At 47.9% G+C, this 12,842-nt stretch overlaps 1 protein-coding gene and 1 pseudogene across 1 annotated transcript in view; one reads left to right on the top strand and one right to left on the bottom strand.

Annotated features, from left to right (window-relative positions):
- Window positions 1-12,842, bottom strand: part of LOC146201260 (uncharacterized) — a 67,101-nt gene that overhangs the window by 47,052 nt on the left and 7,207 nt on the right. The gene's annotated exons all lie outside the window — the stretch shown is intronic.
- The window catches only part of LOC146201262 (large subunit ribosomal RNA), a 4,947-nt pseudogene continuing 3,929 nt past the window's right edge, over window positions 11,825-12,842 (top strand).

Genomic DNA, 12,842 nt, shown 5'->3' on the forward strand with positions numbered 1-12,842 from the left:
ACTACCGAAAGAAATGGAACGCTGCTTCAATTATCGGATGCGAAGAGCAGCGATGAAAAGAAACCTTACGCGCACGGGACACCGCCCCGAAATTTGCCAGGCTGCCGCCTCGGACGGATCGGGACCGCAAAAGAAATGCCACAAGTGAAGTAAGCCAGGTCATCCTAGCGGGAGGTGCTTGGCAAATGGGGCCTTAAAACAGAGGGAGAAAAATTGGCAGTCCACTGCGATATGCATTCAGAGCGGATATCTAGTACTTAAGGACGGAGGGAAGATCCCCGTCATCGTCGGTTTCACCAGTAAAGAATCCGCAGTCAGGGAATGCTTACATGTCGTAGCCGGCATGATTGGGGGCCAGACAGTCCGAGTCCTGAGAGACACAGGCTGCAACACGGCTGTGGTAAGGAAGGACTCGTTACGGAAGGAAGATATCGCCGATACGATGCCTCCAGTCTACTCACTTGACCGCTCAGTCCTAACGCTCCCAGAAGCTTGGGTCGATGTCGACACCCCGTACTTTAAGGGACGACTTCTCGCTGAGTGTATGGAGAATCCCTTGTACGGTTTGGTACTGGGAAATGTGGCAGATGCAAGGCCAGCAGACGACCCCGATCCAAACTGGCACAAGACAAAAGAAAGCGAGACTACGAAGTCCACTGAAGTAAATGCTGGATAGTTAGCGCCTGAGACCGAGAGCACAGCACCCATTTCGGATGCCACTGAAGCTTGCCGGGAAGTGACTAGAGCGCAGGCATGCAAAGATAAAACGCTGAGAAAGCTTAAAGGCCTGCAAATACTCCCTAGTGTATGGCGCGAAGAGTTGGCTCAAGGGCAAGGGAATAACGCGACCTTAATTAAGCTTATGCTTCGATCTCGTGGGCCTGCCGCAAACGAACAAGGAAAAGGGTAGTCACCAGTTTTTCATTGCTAACGGCGTCCTTCAAAGGAAATACTTCACCGAGTCCGGCGGGGAGTACACTCAAGTTGTTGTGCCTCAAAAGTACAGATCAGCTATATTCTCAACCTAGCACACGATGGGTTGATGGCAGGCAACCAAGGCATGAAGAAAACTCTACTGAAGCTACACACAGAACTCTTCTGGCCCGCAATGGAGGCTGACGCTAAGCGGTTCGCTGCCTCTTGCGATCTATGCCAACGCAAACCTCCGAAGGGTCACACCATACGAGAGCATTTGGTCCGCGTTCCGATAATTCAGATCCCATTTTAGACGGTGGCGATCGACATTGCTGGCCCAGGTAACCCGAAGTCCACTCAAGGCAATCGGTACATCCTGACCATGAAACTATGCCACTCGGTATCTGATGCCGTCGCACTTCCTAGCACCAAGACCTAAAGGGTGGCCGAAGTTCTTGTCGAAATGTTTTCCCGTTTGGGAGTGCCCAGAGAGGTCAGCCAAATGGAAACCAACTTTACGTCTGAAGTAATGAAAGCGGTTAGCCGTTTGCTGTCGGTAAAACAGTTGCATACCTCTCGGTACCACCCGATGGCGAGTGGCCTAGTCGAACGGTTTAACGGCACGCTTAAACGAATGTTGAAGCGCATGCGTCAGGAGAGGCCGACCGATTGGGATCGCAACCTGGCTCCACTCCTGTTCGCATAAAGAGAAGTACCCCAAGAAAGCCTCAGCTTTTTGCCATTCGAGCTCTTATAGGGGCGAAATGTGCGTGGACCTCTGGCTGCACTTAGAGAGCTTTGGACTAAAAGAACCATCCCTGACGAGTTGCGCAGTACGTACGAATACGTCCTTGCTCTGTGGGACAGACTGGAGAGTATACCTGTATACAGACTGGAGAATGCCTGGCAGGCAAAGATGTCCACTATCACCACTGTTGTTCACAATTTATGTGAGTATGAAAAAGAGTGCAAGAAAGCAACCTGCGTTTTATTTCTCGTATAAGCTATGTGGAACGGACGTACAACAACCGCTTTCAGGAATAATGTGCGCGGACGACACTGTTCTATTAGCCATAGCCAGAAAGATTTAAAGCATTGCTTGATATACGTGAATACGAAGGAGATGCAGTCGGCTTTACCTTCAGCGCACTTAAGTCGGGTCTGATGGTATTCAAAGATTTCAGTGATAAGAAGTTGACAATACAAGGGAGTCAGATAGCAAGACTAGCAGAATATAAGTACCTTTAGTAAAACTAAGAAAAACATGAACAGGCAATTAGGGCAAAGGGGTGAAGGGATTGCGCGATAATGAAGTACAGCGCTTTATGAGGGTACAACATTGATGAAGTACTTAATGGTATTTGGAAAGGAATAACTGTACCACGGCTTACCTTCGGGAAAGTGGTTTTGTGCTCAAGGGCAGAAGTTCAGTCGGGGGAAAATAAGCACTACGAGCCTACGGCAAAACTACAAAACGAAGCAGGGGGACACGAGCTGGGCGCCTTTCGGGGCGCGAGAGGCTCAGAGCAAAATATTGTACGAAGAAGGGCTCGGGAAAATGGACAATAGGTGGGCAGCTAAACTATTTAAATATTTATACCGAGAGGGTATTGACTCACAGTGGCGGAAAAGGACCAGACCACTAACCAGCAAGTACGTAGGAAGGCAGGACGGAGAAATGAACATTAAACGACAGGTAAAAAACAAACAAGCTAAAATTAAATAATTCAATGAAAAAGAATCCGACCCTGGAATATATGGAAAATGAAAAAATTGGACTGAGGAGAGAACACTACATGACAACTCAAGAGGCAGCGGCTTTATTTTGAAGCTATAGATTGGGAAATCTTAGAACCCGAAGCTACAGCAGCAAGTTTAATCAAGAAGATGAAATTTGTGCTATGTGGGGTAGATGCCCAGAAACAATTGAACAACTTATGCTGGAGTATGGCAGTATCCATTCAGATGTCGATGCGGACATAGTTACTTTAGCTGAGGCCCTGGGGTTTAGAGGTAACAAAGCAGGCGTGAACGAATCGGCGGTAGGGGTAAGCGAGAGACGTTTGGAAAATTGGTGGATAAATAGCATGGAGGGGACACGTGGAAGCTGAATCGAAATTAAACAGGGATATTTAAATATGACTCGGGACTAAAATAAAAGTCGTTGAAGTTGACGGATTATTTAAGTTAAAGAAACACAAAAAAGAAAGGTTGAGCATGGTGATGACTATCACCATCCGTTTCAAAGGAGATGCTCCTAGCATCCATCCATCCATCCATCCATCCGGTAAATAATCCGTTAACTAAGTGGTTAATAATGTCCGAAGGCTTTATATATTTTCTGCCATTCGCCTCATTGAACGCAGGAATCGCTGTCCTTCCCCTATTTATGCCTTTTAAAGTGAAAAAGAAAATTGTGCTTCCCATGCGCCGTAGAATGAAGGACCATGACTGAATGTTTGAGTAATGTGCTGCTCCCGTCACCGCATTTCAGCATAATTTGCAACTTCAACCTTTCCTTCGCTACGTTGTTAGTATATAATTTGAGTCAATAGTATTGACAAGCCATTCAATTAATCTGGACTTCGCTTCTGCACCGATGCAGTGAGCATGGCTACGGCGATGCTTACTGGCAATACGCAGAGACTGTTCAGGACGCGCGAACGGCTTGCGATATCCGAAACGTACTGAATGATATAGACTGATTGCTGTCACAACGGTGGCGTTCATGTATGTGTTTTTTCTTTCGGCAAAGATTCACCGCTACATAGACTGTGACGCTGCGATCGACGGCCCGGTTCGGAGGAGCGTGGCTGGTACTTTATCTGGTCACTTGCGTCCAGTCCATCCCTCGTGATGTGTTCCCACCTATATATATCGCACCGTGCGTGGCTTAGAAGCCCCAACTCTCGTTAAAGATAGACCGCAGCTGTGCCAGATAGGCTGCCGAAACCATCAAACAGCGATAAGGCAGACTAGCCCGTTGGCGAGAAGCCTACTAAGCCCGGAAGCGAGCCAAGATCTAAGCGGCAACAGCGAATGCGGCGCCGGCCAATGGCTAACACTCTCGACTTGGATCAAATATAGTTGAAACTCTGCAATTGTGTAAAGTACAAAAACCAATATGCACGCCGGATAGCTTTACAACCAATGGGGCGTCGTATAGGCCCTACGTTAAAAGTGGTTGACCGGGACGGGACGACTCTTTTCATTATCAAGATTAAGCAGACAAAAGAAGACCGGTAAATAACGTCATGACTGCTGTTAATTGCGAGGCTAAAGTATGCTGGTCAAAATTTAAACCAACGTCTCCCGACCGAAACGATTTCAAAAGTCTGGTTGGCCTAGAATCGTGAAGGGATCAATAATCATTGATTTTTTGAACAGAATGATTTATTTACTCAGCTTTGGCAAGTTATATTTTTAAAATGCAGTCGCCATAAAAATCTGTTATTTTTCTCGTGAATTCTATGCACTATCCGCATTTATATACTCTACATTAGACTGGTTTATGCCGTTTTGTAGTGGCGTAAAAACCGCTCTGGCTTGTAAGAAAGTATATATATATACTGAAGGCCTCGCCTTCAAAAAACGGGTCCGCGAGCCATGGTCTCGCCCGACGAGTGACAAATCCAGTCTCTTAAAAACACCGGTTTATTCCAGATAAACAAAAAAAAAAGCAAAACAGAAAAACATAAGGCGCTACTGCGCTGAGAACAGGCTGTTCATGCGCGCGACAATAGAACACCAACGTTTAGCGGGAAGAAAGTCAGTGTCTTACCGCGGCGAAACAAAACACACTGCGCAGCGAATAAAACGAGCAATGGCCAAAGCGCTAACGGCGACACAAGAAAGATTGCTCCTCGCGGTACAGCAACTCACAGGAATACGCTTAGGCTGTTCCTGCAGGCACTGCTTCCATCTTCGCGTCGGCGATCTTCTTTCGGTCGTCCGTGCACACCCTGCTGGCCCACGACGCTCGCCGGTTGCCCCGCGCCGGCCTCTCCGCCGGGGCCGAAAAGCCACGCGCCTCGCTTCTGACGCGCTTATCTACCCTCGTCTGTCGCCGCTAACATCACGCCCCCCAAGATTATCTGCTTGCTCATGTGCACTCGCGCTGCACATGCAAACAATACAAATAGAAAGACGCGCGCGCGGTTTAAAACACCTAAAGAGGCTACAGAGCCCCACACTCCCCCCCTCTCAAGACGGACATTTCGTTCTTTGACATCTCGGGAGGTGTCCCGTCTTGAGAGGGGGGGAGTGTGGGGCTCTGTAGCCTCTTTAGGTGTTTTAAACCGCGCGCGCGTCTTTCTATTTGTATTGTTTGCATGTGCAGCGCGAGTGCACATGAGCAAGCAGATAATCTTGGGGGGCGTGATGTTAGCGGCGACAGACGAGGGTAGATAAGCGCGTCAGAAGCGAGGCGCGTGGCTTTTCGGCCCCGGCGGAGAGGCCGGCGCGGGGCAACCGGCGAGCGTCGTGGGCCAGCAGGGTGTGCACGGACGACCGAAAGAAGATCGCCGACGCGAAGATGGAAGCAGTGCCTGCAGGAACAGCCTAAGCGTATTCCTGTGAGTTGCTGTACCGCGAGGAGCAATCTTTCTTGTGTCGCCGTTAGCGCTTTGGCCCCATTGCTCGTTTTATTCGCTGCGCAGTGTGTTTTGTTTCGCCGCGGTAAGACACTGACTTTCTTCCCGCTAAACGTTAGTGTTCTATTGTCGCGCGCATGAACAGCCTGTTCTCAGCGCAGTAGCGCCTTATGTTTTTCTGTTTTGCTTTTTTTTTTGTTTATCTGGAATAAACCGGTGTTTTTAAGAGACTGGATTTGTCACTCGTCGGGCGAGACCATGGCTCGTGGACCCGTTTTTTGAAGGCGAGGCTGACTGTTACCGCTGTTTAATTCCGTTTCGCATGATGCCATCTTTTCAGCTCTTGCATCCAAGCAAGTCTCCTTCAAACTCCAACTACTATTACTTGAAATGTAAACTAATTGTGCGACTAAGTTCTGGTGTTCAGGCCTCACGGATAATGTCAAAGTTCCTTTAAAGACAGGCATCAAGCAAGGAGACCCTCTTTCCCCTTCTTTGTTTAATCTTGTTCATCATCATCATCACCATCAGCCTGATTATACCCCCTGCAGGCCGAAGGCCTCTCCCATATTTCTGCACTTAACCCGGCTCTGTGCTAGCTGCATCCACTTGACCCCTGCGAACTCCTTAATCTCATCCGACCACCTAACTTTCTGCCGCCCTCTGCTACGTTTTCCTTCCCTTGGAATCCAGTTTGTTACCCTCACCAACCATTGGTTATCCTCTCTTCGCACTACATGTCCTGCTCATGTCCATTTCTTCTTCTTAATTTCTACTAGAATGTCGGTAACTTGAGTTATTTCTTTGACCCACTCTGCACGCTTTCTATCTCTTAATGTTACCCCTACCATTTTTCGTTCCATAGCCCTCTGGGTTGTCCTCAACATAAGTAGAACCCTCTTGGTTAGCCTCCACGTTTCAGCCCCATAGGTGAGTACAGGCAAGATGCAACTGTTGTGTACTTTCCTCTTGAGCAATACCGGTAAGCTGCTAGTCATAATCTGCGAGTGCTTGCCAAATGCGCTCCATCCCAATCTTATTCTTCTTGTTATTTCCTTTTCGTGATCCGGATCTGCGGTTACTACCTGTCCTAAGTAGATATATTCGCCTACTACTTCCAGTATTTCGCTACCTAATGTAAACTGCTGTTCCTTCCCGAGGCTGTTGAACATTACCTTAGTCTTCTGCATATTTATTTTCAAGCCTACCTTTCTACTTTTCCTGTCTAGGTCATCAATCATCATTTGCAGTTCATCCCCCGAGTTGCTTAGCAAGGCAATGTCATCTGCAAATCGCAGATTACTGAGGTATTCTCCAACTACCCTTATCCCTAACTGCTCCCATTCCAAGTCTCTGAATACTTCCTCTAAACAAGCTGTGAATAGTAGTGGGGAGATTGTGTCTCCTTGCCTAACACCTTTCTTTATGGGAATTTTGTTACTTTCTTTATGCAGAACTATGGTTGCTGTGAAGCCACGATATATATCTTCCAGCACTTTCACGTACGGCTCGTCTACCCCCTGATTTCGCAATGCCTGCATCACTGCTGAGGTTTCAACTGAGTCAAATGCTTTTTCGTAATCAATGAATGCTATGTATAAGGGCTGGTTATATTCCGAGCATTTTTCTATCACCTGATTGATGGTATGGATATGATCGATAGTAGAGTACCGTTTCCGAAACCCTGCTTGATCCTTTGCTTGATTGTAGTCTAAGGTTGTCCTGATTCTATTAGCGATTACCTTAGTAAATACTTTATACGTAATAGACAGTAAGCTGCTTGGTCTGTAATTTTTAAGGTCCTTAGAGTCCCCTTTCTTGTGAATGAGGATAATGTTTGCATTCTTCCATGGTTCCGGTACCGTCGATGACACCAGGCGCTGCGTATACAGGGTCGCCAGTTTTTCTAGCACGATATCCCCGCCGTCCTTCAGCAAATCTGTAGTTATGTGATCCTCTCCAGCTGATTTCCCCCTTTTCATAGTTTCTAGTGCTTTCTTGACCCCGTCCTTCGTCAGTGGTGGAACGTGTGACTGTTTTTCCCTACCGCCAATCTCATTACGGTCCTGACTACTTTGGCTACTGTAGAGATCTGTATAGAACTCCTCGGCTACTTTGACTATCTTATCCATATTAGTGATCACGTTGCCCGCCTTGTCCCTTATCGCATACATCTGGTTTTTGCCTATGCCCAATTTCTTCTTTACCGCTTTAAGGCTTCTACCGTTCTTTACAGCATGCTCAATTTTCTCCATGTTATACTTCCTTATATCGTCCACCTTGAGCTTATTGATTAGCTTTGATATCACGGCCAATTCGATCTGGTCTGTTGGATTGGAAGCTTTCATACTCTGGCGTTTCTTAATCAAATCTTTCGTGTCCTTAGACAGCTTGCCGGTATCCTCTCTAACTATCCTACCGCCTACTTCGACCGCGCACTCAGTAATGATATCTCTGAAATTATTGTTCCTTGCCTCTAGGGTAATGTCGCCATCCTCAGTTAGCGCTGAAAACCTATTCAGTAGGGAGATCCTGAACTCTTCTGCCCTCCCCCTCACCGCTAATTCGTTGATGGGTTTCTTTCTTACTAATCTGTCGCGTTGCTTCTTCAGATTTAGGCTAATTCGGGACCTCACCATCCTGTGGTCACTGCATTGCACTTTCCCGATTACCTCTACATCTTGCATAATGGCGGGGGTTGAACACATTATGAAGTCGATTCCATTTTTAGCCTCTCCTTTAGGGCTTTTCCATGTCCATTTCCGGTTCTTCCGTTTGCTGAAGAAGGTATTCATGATTCGTAAGTTATTGCGCTCTGCAAACTCAACTAGTAACTCCCTTCTGCTATTCCTAGAACAAATGCCATAGTCACCTACTGCCTTGTCTCCTGCCTGTTTTTTCCCTACCTTGGCATTGAAATCGCCCATTAGTACCGTATACTGCGTCTTTACTTTTCGCATTGCCGATTCTACATCTTCATAGAAGCTTTCAACTGCCTGGTCATCATAACTACATGTAGGTGCATTTGCCTGTACAACCTTCAGTTTATACCGCTTATTAAGCCTAATTACGATGCCTGCAACCCTCTCATTAATACTATAGAATTCATCTATATTACCCCCTATATACTTATTGACAAGGAAACCTACTCCTAGTTGTCGCCTCTCTGGTAAGCCTCGATAACACAGTACATGCCCATCCTTCAGTACAGTATATGCCTCATTCGGCCTCCTAACCTCACTAAGCCTTATGACATCCCATTTCATGCCCTCTAGTTCCTCTAACAGCACTGCTAAGCTAGCTTCACTAGCTAGGGTTCTAGCATTAAACGTGGCCAGGGTCAGTTTCCAATGGCGGCCTGTCCAGCGGAGCCAGGCTTTCTTAGCACCCCCTGCTGCGTCACAGGTCTGACCGCCGCCGTGGTCAGTTGTTCCGCAGCCGCTGGTGACTGAGGGCCGGGGTTTTATGGAGCTTATCATAGGAGGTTGCGGCCAATTACTGCACCAGGGTGGCCAACTCCTGTTCTGGTGAGGAAGTGCGTTGCCGGAGGTGTTCACCGGCATCGGGTCGCACCCCAAACCTGTTTATGCAATTCGATCAACACGCGGATTTTTTTTTTTCATCCGGTGGAGAATTGCGCGGCACCGGGATTTGAACCCCGGTCCTCTTGCATGCGAGGCGGATGTTTTACCGCTACGCCACCGCTGCACCTTCCCCCGTTCTTTACAGTATTCTGAATTTCCTCCATGTTATACTTCCTTATATCGGCCACCTTGCGCTTATTGATTAGCTTTGATATCTCGGCGAATTCAATCTGGTCTGTTGGAGTGGAAACTTTCATACTCTGGCGTTTCTTAATCAAATCTTTGGTCTCCTTAGACAGCTTACCGGTATCCTCTCTAACTATCCTACCGTCTACTTCTACCGCGCACTCAGTAATGATATCTCTGAAATATTGTTCCTTGCCTCTAGGGTAATGTCGCCATCCTCAGTTAGAGCTGATACCTATTCTGTAGCGAGATCCTGAACTCTTCTGTCCTCCCCCTCACCGCTAATTCATTGATGGGTTTCTCTCTTACTAATCTGTGGCGTTCCTTCTTCAGATGTAGGCTAATTCGGGACCTCACCATCCTGTAATCACTGCATCGCACTTTCCCGATAACCTCTGCACCTTGCATAATGGCGGGGGTTGAACACATTGGTAATCTTGTTATCGACCCTTTACTGCAACAACTAAACTCCATTTCAGCCGGAGTGCACCTGGACGACACTTCTTTGTCAGCTCTAGCATTTGCCGATGATCTGCTTTTGATTTCCGACAGCCTTGAAGGCCTCAAGGTACTCATCAGCCATACCACTGATTATCTTTCCAATGTCAACTTAGAAATCAATCCAACAAAAACACAATACTTTGGTTGGCGAGTGGATCACCAAAAGAAATGTTTTAATTACAATCTTCCGGATATCTCTATTAAAAACTATGTAATCCATAGTAAAGAACCAAATCAACCAGTAAAGTTTTTGGGCCTATCTTTGTCAATAAGTGTCCATTAGTTGAGTCAGAGAAGGCCCGTGCATTGCTGGATCTTGTTTCCAAAACCTCACTGAAACCTTTTCAGAAGCTTAATTGCTGAAGACAACTGGTTTTACCCGCATTTCTATATGGTTGTTCTAACACCTTACTAGTGAAACAGGAAGCTTGTCGCCTCGACAAGCTTATTCGCCTTAAGGTTGAGCGCACTTTACACCTTCAACTCGGTTTTCCTAACTCCCACATCTGGTTATCTACCAAATGTGGGGGTTTAGGTTTCATCTGTCTTGAGAAAACAGCACAATTCGTTCAACTTAAATCCCTCAAGAATGCTTCGCCTGAACGAACCTTTTGTTTTCAGATTGTTTGATCTTGAGCTGAAGTCCCATTATCGCCGCCTAAATGAGTTATTTGACATTCCAGATGGCACCACTAGTGCTAGGTTTGTTGAAGCTGCACTAAAGCGGGGTGACGATAAATGGTGGAACAATTATATCACTCGATATGAAAATAAAGATCTGTTCGCCCACCAGCACCATGCCCATTCAAACACCTGGCTTGGGTGCAACTCGAAACTCTTGCGCGATGGAGATAGAATTAGAGCTCTTCGCCTCAGAACGAATCTGTATCTAACCCGGTCCTTAACCAATAAACAAAGTTTCGATCCCACTGCTCAACTCTGCCGTCGGTGTAGCCTTCGCAAAAAAAAAAAAACAGCCTTCCATATCTTGCAGGAATGCGAGTTAATTGCCTCCCCCGTAAAGAACGCCACAACTACATCGCCAAGAAAATGGGTCGACTGACCAAAGAGAAGCTCCCGAATGCAACAGTCCGAATGATTACAGGCATTGGGGTCGAAACGTCCTCAACCTATTCTCAAACTTTCAAAGGGTGTACGGGAGGCCTTCTGGGTTGAGGCCTCCCGCTGCGATGAGAGTGCCAAGTGGGCCACTTTTGGTAAGCAGAACTGGCGCTGTGGGATGAACCAAACGCCGGGGTAAAGCGCCCGAGTCGGGACGCTCATGAGAACCCATGAAGGGTGTTGGTTGCTTAAGGCAGCAGGACGGTGGCCATAGAAGTCGGAATCCGCTAAGGAGTGTGTAACAACTCACCTGCCGAAGCAACTAGCCCCGAAAATGGATGGCGCTCTAGCGTCGCGCCTATCCCCGGCCGTCGCTGGCAGAGTAGCACGAACTGTGGGGGTGCTAAGCCGCGACGAGTAGGAGGGCCGCAGCGGTGTGCGTTGAAGGTGTCGGGCGTGAGCCCACCTGGAGCCGCCGCTGGTGCAGATCTTGGCGGTAGTAGCAAATACTCAAGTGAGAACCTTGAGTACTGAAGTGGAGAAGGGTTCCATGTTAACAGCAGTTAAACATGGGTCAGTCGGTCCTTAGGGAAAGGAGAAATCCTTTCAGAAGCGGGCGCGTTCGTGCAGCTCTGTCTGTCGAATTGGAGACGCCCCGCTGCAGCCGAAAGGGAATCGGGTTAACAGTCCCGAACCCGGCTACGGAGATCGGTCCTTCAGGGCCCAGTGCGGCAACGCAAACCAGCTCGGAGACGCCGATGGGAGCCCCGGGAAGAGTTTTCTTTTCTCTGTAAGGAGATTGAGTCCCTGGAATGGGTTCACCCCGAGATAGGGACGGTGGCTCCGTAGAGCAGTGCGGCTCTTGCGCTGTACGGTGCGCTCGATCCTGTTGGCCCTTGAAAATCCGAGTGAGGGAGTGTGATTTTCGTGGCGGACCGTACCCATATCCGCAGCACGTCTCTAAGGTGAACAGCCTCTAGTCTCTAGACCAATGTAGGTAAGGGAAGTCGGCAAAACGGATCCGTAACCTTGGGAAAAGGATTGGCTCTGAGGGCTGAGCCGGTCGGGCTGGGGTCCAGAAGCAGGAATGGCACTGCACCGGGACTGGGCGAGGCTCGCCGCCGTAAAAAGCGGTGCGGCCGGGCCCGGACCAGCGTCGGGACCTTCCTGTGGAAAGCCACAGCTGTGCTTGTTCCGAGGGCTTCGTGCCCGAGGTTCTTGCTTCGGCCGGCAGAAAACAGCCAACTCAGAACTGGCCCGGACCGAGGGAATCCGACTGTCTAATTAAAACAAAGCATTGCGATGGCCGTTGATCGGTGCTTGACGCAATGTGATTTCTGCCCAGTGCTCTGAATGTCAACGTGAAGAAATTCAAAAAAGCGCTGGTAAACGGCGGGAGCAACTATGACTTTCTGCTCAGGGCCGGGTGGCATCTCTTTTTCAGAAATTTTTAAAATCCCCATCCCGATTTTACCTGCAATCATTAATATCTGGTTCTCCTTTGGGGTTCTCCCGTTGGCACTTAAGAGGAGCCGTACTGTTTTCATCCCTAAATGCCCTCGACCCAGAGGTGGTTCAGACTTCCGCCCTATTTCTATCTCCCCAGCATTCTATCGAATATTTTCTAAACTTCTTCTCGCACGTCTCGAATCACCTAACACATTCAACTCCTTTCAATCAGGGTTTTCGGAGGACCGCTCTACTTCCACCAACTTTTTGCTCCTTCAGGCACATATGAAACACCTTAAGAAGTCAAAACGGCCATTTTTTGCAGTAAGCCTAGATCTCCGCAAGGCTTTTGATTCCGTTTCCCATGATGCCACCTTTTCAGCTCTTGCATCCAAGCAAGTCTCCTTTAAAATCCAGCTACTATTACTTGAAATGTACACTAATTGTACGACTAAGTTCTGGTGTTCAGGCCCCACGGATAATGTCAAAGCTCCTTTAAAGAGAGGCATCAAGCAAGGAGACCCTCTTTTCCCTTTTTTGTTTAATCTTGTTA

This window comes from Amblyomma maculatum, chromosome 2, assembly GCF_055883805.1.
Source record: "Amblyomma maculatum isolate TAMU_Amacu chromosome 2, ASM5588380v1, whole genome shotgun sequence".
Taxonomy (NCBI): domain Eukaryota; kingdom Metazoa; phylum Arthropoda; class Arachnida; order Ixodida; family Ixodidae; genus Amblyomma; species Amblyomma maculatum.